General features: G+C 36.8%; 1 pseudogene; it reads right to left on the reverse strand.

The window, feature by feature from the left end:
- Positions 1–2,918: 2,918 nt before the first annotated feature.
- Positions 2,919–3,265, reverse strand: LOC111398166 (annotated as a pseudogene).
- Between the last annotated feature and the right edge of the window lie 4,170 nt (positions 3,266–7,435).

Below are 7,435 nucleotides of genomic sequence, written 5' to 3' on the forward strand. Positions count from 1 at the left end.
AGATGATTAATGAACTTCTTTGCGGTTTGGAAAGAATAAGGGATAGATCTTATTGATTGTGTAAAAATATGAAAGTTCCCCAACTAATACTACTGCCTTCTATTTTCATAAAATAGTTAGAGAATGAAATTCGTCAATTCCAAATAAGCTGAAACTCTATTTATCTTTGTACATCTAAACATATCCCGTCCAATCCTATTTAACATCTTACTAGCAAGACGAAAGAAGTTTTAACCAAACTATAATAGTAGAATATAACTCTACCTTTACCAACAGCTATATAATAATAAGAATGTCAAACAAGAAAATTAAATAAAAATGAAGAAATGTATATTTGTTCTATTAACATCTTTTAGCAGTCAATTTTGAAAATAATTTATTCATGAGTTTCGTGATAAATATGAATGTGATTTAACATTTAATATTATTAGTTCTTGTTTAACTTATATGTCAACTTATATTAAATATATTACTATAATGTAGATAGGCGATAGATAAACCATGGATTAAAACCGAACCAAATCGTAAATTATGGTTTGGTTTGGTTTGGAAAATTTTCAAGTCGCATAAAATGATTTGAGTTGAAAATATATCACAAACCGCCCAAATTGAACCGCGTTCACCCCTAGTTCCAAACCCTAGAAGAGTCCCAAAAGGTAAGAAAATCTATTAAAATTATGTTACAATTGCACTTAGAACTTTAACCGAGAGAGGATTTTCTTTCTTTATTCAACTTAGATACAATCTTTCTTTCCAATTAAAAATCAAATACGCAATCTCACAAGTCTTCTAGTCATATTTGAGTTACAAAACCTAACAAAATATCATTCCAGCTCCCCGAAAGTCAAAGATATTTGAGAGTGGTTTGCATATTTTTAATCTGTTCAGCACAGATTAGGAAAACCAATGTTAGATCTTCTTGTCTTTAGAATCATTCATTATTCTGGTCGAATATGGTGCTTGATTATTTGTCTATGTTACTATTTGTTTTCATTTCTTATTTCGCCTCGGTTTTGGCTACATTTTTTTTTTCAAAAACTCATTTTTCCAAAACTCATTTTCAATAACACATTATTCCATAAAATAATTTTACATTTAACTCCAAATTCTTTTCTTATTTTTTAACCAAACATTCTCTAAAAATCAATATTCCAAAACACATTTATCCCAAGAAATTAGGGTCAAACATATCAATATTTGTAAGAAAGAATCAATTTTGATTACAGAAATCGGAATAAACATTTTCATGTCCTCCTCCACTCCTCCCTACAAAAATAGAAAAAAAATCGTAGTACTTTCAAGGGACTGAAAGTATATATCTAGTTCCATTGGATTTTGCAATAATGGAAAAACAAGAACTAAAAGTATGAACATCACCTCTACTTGGACCTTCTGATTGCATTTACTTTTTCCTTCTTGCTTGTTTGGTTAAGCTTTTAAGTACTTGTGAAAGCAGTGGTTCAAAATGAATGTATGGTTCAAAAGTAGGCAAAAGTTGTAGGTCATACGAAATGTGTTGACAAAATCGAATGACTTGCTTACAATCATTTGTAAGTTTTGCTAAGCATACAGTTAATTCACTCGTACTTGTATCCATTTGCAGAATCAGTTAATACACATACAAAATCAAGAAGTTGTATCAAAATGATGATATTCTTTCTTGACCACCTAGAAGTTGATCCAAGGACCTTGTGATATCAAGTTTGTAAAAATCCTCTAAAAAAAGATGGTTGAAGATCTCACCATTGAAATTAGAGTTTCTGGCAGCCTCTCCTTGTTAAAAGATAAAATACTCGACAATCAATCTATACTAAGAATGAGAGATCAGATGTTGCTCGCATATTTCTCTCAGATGATGAACTGTAAACAGTTCTTGGAGCTAGTTTTGTAGTTTCTTCTCTTAAAACACATCTGTTCTACCAATGAAAGAACATCCTTTCCTAAGTCAAATATGGTCGAAGAGCTTCTAGTAACTTAGCTAGAAGGAGCATCACAACTCATCAAAATTAATTATCAACAAGCATAACTTGATGGCAGTTTTCAGTGACATCCTAGTTTCTACTATAAAACCAAGAGTGAAATGGTTCCAGAAAATGGTTTAAGATACTTGACCAAAACTAGACGGATGACGTTTAATGCTACGGGGTTGGAGCCACAAACTCCAAAAAGGTTCTTTTTCTCTTTGTTTGCTTGTGGCAAATCATCTCTTGTTCCTTCCTCGTGTTCTCTTCACAATGATCCGTGTGAAGAAGATAGTTACTCAGTTTTGCATGAAGAAAAGCAATTGCACTAAACCACTATTTTATATACTTGTGGACAAAGAAACCAATGTCCAAATTACTGCACATGAAGCATAAGCACTATCAACTCTTCTGTTTGACCTTTTTAAGGGAGTAGTTGTTGAGCTCGAGAACTTAGGTATTGTAGATGTTGTGATAGAGGTGTTCAATGAACCTCGACGAGAGAGATTCAACAGAAAGCTATTTGGAGGTGGAAAAGATATTAAGCATTGAAAACTATGCATACCAGCATGCACTGAACCAAAACCTGGTTAGTGAAAGACCTCCAGTCCAACTCGGAGACGTAGATACAAATGTTCCCGCTATCTTTGTTAGTAAGAAATTACTGATTATGAGAAATCAAACAAAACAGTGTAATACAGTAACCATAAGTCGACCTAACACAAAGATTTTATGTTCCAACTTATTCCGTCATATAAGTAACGCTACTCATTTACTTTCCTATACAGCAGTATAGCGTAGGATAGAAGGCAGAATGTTTCTTAGTGTCATTATCCAAAAGAAACCATCCAAACATGACTATATAAGACACAGGATGAAGAGAAACATGAACTCACACACGGTACTCTTTAGACAACAATAACCACAACCTTCATGTTCTAAATAAGGAAAATCACCTTAATGAACTCCTTCCATCTTGCTTTCCTCATTTTCCTCTTCCAGTGCAGGCATGTCAGCATCATCAACGCCAATCTCATCCTCATCAATACTTAGATACAACTTCAACATTCTGTGAATTCTTAAAGCAAATGTGTTAGATCATCGAGATTGAACCCAGAAGTCAACAACGCAGTCTCCAAGAGAAGCAGTACCAAATCCTTCGCTGAGTTAACGTTTTTGTCAACCTCGACCCTCTTTCACACCTCTTCCATGATACCATTGTCTCGGTTAATCTCCATAGTCTTTTTGCTTGACATGTAAGCACCCATGGAGTTGTCCCTCAATGAGTGCTTACACCTTGGCATCTTTCGATCAAACAGAACATGAAAAGGAAAATAATTCTTGTATATTTCATTGAGAAATAATAAGGTATATATATACATCATAAGAGAATCAATTTAGGTCCTAAAACAAAGCATATACATTATCATTGCCTATTCATACCCCTGTATAAATGGAAAATACATTAACAGCAATTGATGGTGGTTGACTGAGATGATTGAAGGGCATTCCTGACTTTGTGCCTTGATTCACTTTTAATTCTTTAACACTCCCCCTCAAGTTTGGAATTTATGTTGATAATTACTAACTTGCCAAGTAAAGTCGAAAAATGTGAAGAACTCAACGGCTTTGTAAAGATGTCAGTTGGCTGGTGTGATGTGGATATATGAGTCATTTTGACCATTCCTTCTTGAACCTTCTCCCGTACAAGATGACAATCAATTTCTATATGTTTTGTTCGCTCGTGAAAAACTGGGTTTGAAGCAATATGTAGTGCCACTTGATTGCCACAATATAGATTGGCAGGATTTGAGTGTTGGATGCCCAAATCTTGTAGGATGTATTTCAACCAAGTAATCTCACAACAAGTTGCAGCCATAGATCGATACTCAGCTTCTGCGCTAGATCGTGATATCGTAGTTTGCTTCTTGGTTTTCCAGGAAATTAATGAACTTCCAAGAAATATACAATACCCAGTGACAGATCGTCGAGTATCATGACATCTAGCCCAATCCGCATCACAAAATGCATTTAATTGGATTGAACTATCTGTAGGAAGAAAAATTCCTTGACCTGGTGTTTGCTTCACATAACGTAATACACGATAAGTTGCTTCTTGGTGTGGGACTCGTGGTTTGTCCGTAAATTGGCTTAGAACATGTACCACATACGTCAAATCAGATCGTGTGATAGTCAAGTAAATTAGTCGTCCAACAAGCCTTCGATATGAAGAAGGATCACTAATATAGTCCCCATCAAATTTACTAAGGGACAAGTTTTGCTCCATGGGAAAAGAGACTGGTTTGGCCCCTAGATAACCAACATCTTCGAGAATTTTGAGAGCATACTTTCGTTGTGAAAGAACAATGCCTTTGTTGGATCGTGCAACTTCTATTCCAAGAAAATATTTCAATTGCCCAAGGTCCTTCAATTTAAATTGATCTCTTAAAAATGACTTGGTATCTTCAATGTCTTGTAGATTATTTCCTGCAAGGATGACGTCATCTACATAAATAAGGAGAGTAGTGAATTTACCATCTTGGGATCGGACGAACAAGGAATAGTCGACCTTTGATTGTTTGAAGTTGGCTCATTTGAGGGCAGTGGCAAGTTTGATAAACCATCGGCGAGATGCTTGTTTGAGAGCATACAATGATTGTGAAGCTTGCAAACTCTTGTCTCCCCCTTTCGTCCGAAACCAGGAGGTAAAGTCATGTAGACATCTTCATCAAGATCTCCATGCAAGAAAGCATTATTGACGTCAAGTTGGTGAAGGTGCCAATGTTGGGTTGAGGCCACAGCAAGGAGGAGGCGAACAGTCACAAGCTTTGCAACTGGAGCAAAGGTCTCACTGTAATCTAATCCTTCTATTTGGTTGTATCCTTTGGCTACCAACCTAGCCTTATAGCGTTCGACAGTACCATCGGGTTTGAATTTGATCTTGTATACCCATTTGTAGCCAATTGGCTTCTTTCCTGGAGGAAGTGTTTGAAGAGACCATGTTCCATTAGCCTTGAGTGCAGCAAGTTCTTGTTACATAGCTAGCCACCATTTGGGATCACAAATTGCCTGTTCAAAGGATGTTGGTTCTTTTTCCACTGAAAGAGAAGTGGTGAAAGCTAGGTGTTTGGGTGATAACTTATCATAAGAAACGACATCAGATAAGGGATAAAGAATACCTGTTTCTATAACCATCGCCGAGTTAGATGATGGAATGTTCCTTGAAGGAAGAGAAACACCAACATGATACTCTCGAAGATAACTAGGTGCTGTTGTTGTTCGTGTCAATCGCGAGAAAGGTATCTGTGATTCATGGGACGAAGTTGGACAGTGTTGGGTAGTAGACGAAGTAATATCAGAGGAGATAGTGTCAGTGACATAGTTTGAAGGAGGAGTTTCTTGAGAGATAAGTTCTGATGGTATTGGTTCAGCATTGAATTGTGGGGAAAAGGATGGAGTGGGGTTGTCATCATCATATGTTGGCAGTTGATTACTAGGAAAAATTGGAGAGGAACGTATGGTGGAAGATGAATAAGGAAAAACATTTTCATGAAACAAAACATCACGTGAGACAAAAACTTTACCAGTTGAGAGATCATAAAGTCTATATCCCTTTTGGCCATATGCATAGCCTAAGAAGAGACATTGTGTGGCTCTTGCATCAAACTTCGAGGGATGATGATGGTGTGTTGAGGCAAAACACAAGCATCCAAAAACTCGCAAATGGTCGTATGTGGGCTGTTTGTGAAAAAGCATCTCAAAGGGTGTTTTTCTTTTTAGGAGAAGTGTAGGTGTTCGGTTGATGAGATATGTAGCAGTTAAAATCGCATCTCCCCAGAACTTTTTGGGAAGATTGGCTTCAAATAGCAAAGCTCCGGCCACATTTAGGAGGTGACGATGTTTTTGCTCCATTACTCCATTTTGTTGTGGAGTAGAGACACAACTGGTTTGATGAATGATCCCTTTATCTAAATAAAATTTTCTCATTGTAAATTAAGGGCCATTATCACTACGAATAATTTTGACTTTCAAGGAAAATTGTGTCTCAATTAAATTGATGAATGAGGTTATGTATTTAGAGGCGTCAGATTTATGATTCATCAAATAAACCCATGTACATCGAGTGTAATCATCCACAATAGAAAGAAAATATTGTGCCCCATTGATTGCAGGAACATGGTATCCTCCCCAAATATCAACATGAATTAATTCAAAAGGTGCATGAGCATGAATTGAACTTAATGGAAATTTAGAACGAGTTTGTTTGGCTAATGGGAAAATTAAACAATCAGAAACATCATGAAATTTTATTTTTGTATCTAAATGGGAAAGTAAACGTAGACTCTTATTTGAAAGGTGACCAAGGCGTTTATGTCAAAGTTGACAGGTTGTTGAGGTAGCTGAGTTGCATTTGGCTTTCTGCGTAGTATCAAGGTAGTAAAGTCCTCCTCGTTCAATTCCCATCCCAATCATCTTCCCGATCGTTGGTCCTATAGCATACAAGTATTCTTAGTAAATGTGGCAAGATAATGGGAATTGCAAACAAGTTTGCTAATAGAGATGAGATTTAATTTGAAGGAAGGAATACAAAGCACATCATGTAATGTAAAATCAGCCACATGAATGCTGCCTATGTGTGTGACAGTTGCTAGTTTTCCATTAGGGAGATATACAGTTCGATCAATAACACAAGATTTTGTGGTTAATAAGTCAGCAGAGCAAACCATGTGATCGGTAGCTCCTGTGTCAAGTATCCAACGAATTTCTTGACCAATAATGGGAGCACAGAAGGTTATACCTATGAGATCACTTATAGTAGATATACTACTAACATGATTAGCCATGGATTTGGACTTGTTCTTATCAACCATCGCCATGACGTTCTGGTATTGCTCTGCCGTGAGAGTGAAGGGTGTGGGAGGTGCTGTTATATTGGCATCCACATGATTAGCTTTGGAGAAATTATTCTTGCGCTCTCGCTGATCAAACTTACCACCTCCAGAATTAATCCTTTGTAGCTTCCTACAGAAATCAATGGTGTGTCCTTGCGCACTGCAATAATCACATTTAAGGTGTGATCGGCATGCCTCTAAGGTGTGCCCAACTTTGTCACATTTCCCACATTTCGAATGAGGACTTTTAAGCATGTGGGTTCTCTCAGAGCTTCGTGGGTTATTTCTCACAGCAAAGGCTACAGCTTCAGGCTGCAATGTGCTTTCCTTTAACAGTCCTCACTGTTTTTCATCTTAAAGGATGAGAGAGTGGGCTTTGTTGACTGTAGGAAGTGGATCCATAAGCAATATTTGTCCACGAACAGCAACATACACGTCATTAAGCCCCATAAGGAATTTAATGGTCTTTCGGCTTTGATGAAATTGCAAAACTTCCTTCATAGTACCACAGGTAAAGGTTGGGATAGAACACAATGCATCACGTTCATCCCAAAGGCCCTTCAGTTTGGTATAATAAGCACC

This window comes from Olea europaea, chromosome 8 (genome assembly GCF_002742605.1).
Source record: "Olea europaea var. sylvestris chromosome 8, O_europaea_v1, whole genome shotgun sequence".
NCBI lineage: Eukaryota > Viridiplantae > Streptophyta > Magnoliopsida > Lamiales > Oleaceae > Olea > Olea europaea.